The sequence below is a fragment of the Hipposideros armiger genome, unplaced genomic scaffold, assembly GCF_001890085.2.
Source record: "Hipposideros armiger isolate ML-2016 unplaced genomic scaffold, ASM189008v1 scaffold_228, whole genome shotgun sequence".
Taxonomy (NCBI): domain Eukaryota; kingdom Metazoa; phylum Chordata; class Mammalia; order Chiroptera; family Hipposideridae; genus Hipposideros; species Hipposideros armiger.
The window spans coordinates 651,109-652,959 of NW_017731578.1; the positions used below are offsets into that span (position 1 = coordinate 651,109).

Below are 1,851 nucleotides of genomic sequence, written 5' to 3' on the forward strand. Positions count from 1 at the left end.
ATGTCCCAGTTCGAGGTCAGGCAGGAGGAGTTTCCTCTTACTCAGGGATGAGCCAGCCCTTTTCTTCTTCTGTTCATTCCTTCTACTGATTGGATGAAGCCCACCTGCACCAGGAAGAGCAATCTGCTTTACTGAGTCCACTGATTCAAATGTTAATCTCACCTAGAAACAAACACCCAGAATAATGTTTGTCCAAATATCTGGGCCTCTGTCCCTCATGCCCATAGCCCAGTCAAGCAGACACATAAAATCAACCCTTACACCTTCTATGGGGTTGGCCCAGTTTGCCCTCCCCCCACAGATATGAGCACACTGTCTCACGGACACACCAAAAATGTGTCGAAATGTTGGATTTTCCCCAGTCTGGGAAGTGAAGAATGGTGTCTTGGCATGGTTTTAATTTGCATTTCTTTCATTCTGAGTGAGGCTGGGTGTCGTTTCGTAAATGTGAGAGCCATTTGTATTATATTTCCTTCTCAGTATTCTGCTCATCGCTTTTCTTATTCTGCTATTAGGTCGTGGATCTTTTTATAGACTGAGCTGGAAAAAATTTTTTTTTACCAAGTGTGTCNGGGGGGGGATTTGGGGGAAAGGGGAGAGGAAGTGACAGACCTCAGCGACGGGGAGGTGGGCCGGGGGCGACAGAGGCGTTAGGGTGCTGCAGGAGCAGTTGCAGTTTAAAAACGCCCAATTGCCCTGCTCCCTTGAGTTTCTTTTTCTGCAGGGAGTTCCGCGGCAGATCCAGACGCTGCAGCCCCTCCCCTGCCCGCCTGGGTGCTCGCCCCACGCCCGGGGAGAGGCCGAGGTCCGGAGCGCGGCCAAGGTCTCCCGCACCTTGCGCAGCTGCGGGTCCGGCCGCTGGGGGCAGTTGGAGGCGGGTGGGGAGGGGGCATCCAGCTCCCCGCGCTCTTCCCCCCGCCCAGCTCGCCCCTGCTCCTCTCGGCGTCCACCCAGAGCCGCATTTGCGTCCCAGGGTCCCCTAGAGCCCCTCTTTTATGCACGAGAAGGAGCTGGGGTGGGAGGGGCAGGCAGCCCTGGAGACGCGCTAGTTCGCGCACCCCCTCACCCCGCCCCGGGTCAGCCGGAGTCGCCGGAGGGCGGGAGAGGGTGCCCGGGTCACAGCGGGCCAAGGTCGGCGGGGTCCGCGCGCGGGGGCCGGTTTAGACTGCGGGGGGGACCAGCGCCAGCTGGGCCGGGGTGTGAGATCGACCCTAGCGGACGGCGGGCCACGAGTGGGTAGGGTGGGGGCCGCGCGCTTGCCCGCCAGCCGGGAGATTGCACCCGGCCCTGGGCGTCGAGACCCGGGGAACTCGCAGCGCTCCTGCCCTGCGCCCCTCCACGCGCGGAGCCAGCACTTCCTCGCCGGCATCCGCGCCGGGCCGAGCGGCTTCCTGCTCCGGGTGCCCTCGGTCCACACGGCAGCCAGCCCGGGCGTTTGGCTGCGTCGCGGCCAGCGCCCCCAGGGGCTGGAGCAGGAGATGGCCTCCAGAGCTGGCTGCCTTTTAGCAAGCTAAAATGACGCAAATAAGGTGCATTCGTTGTGGAAAAGGAAGAAACACTGAACCGTACCCCCCAAAAAAGCTTTAAAACATTGCCTGAAATCTCACTACCCGATAACACTTCGCTGCATCTCCTATCGGTCGTTTTTGCTAGTTTCTACTTAGCTTTACTCTCCTCTCGTGAGTTTTTACAAAATGGAAGCCATGTGGTATATAAGCGTTTCTATTCTCTCTTTCTTGATTGGGCGCTATTAGTTTTTCCCCAAGTAATAAACGCATTCTCAGGAATAAACGGAAGCTGGGCAGAAACCCCCGTCACCTTGTCCCTCCCTTATCTAACTCTCCGGGCCCC

General features: G+C 58.3%; 1 pseudogene; it reads left to right on the forward strand.

Moving 5' to 3' along the window:
• LOC109389276 (60S ribosomal protein L10-like) overlaps positions 1–1,851 on the forward strand; it is a 24,549-nt pseudogene continuing 22,698 nt past the window's right edge.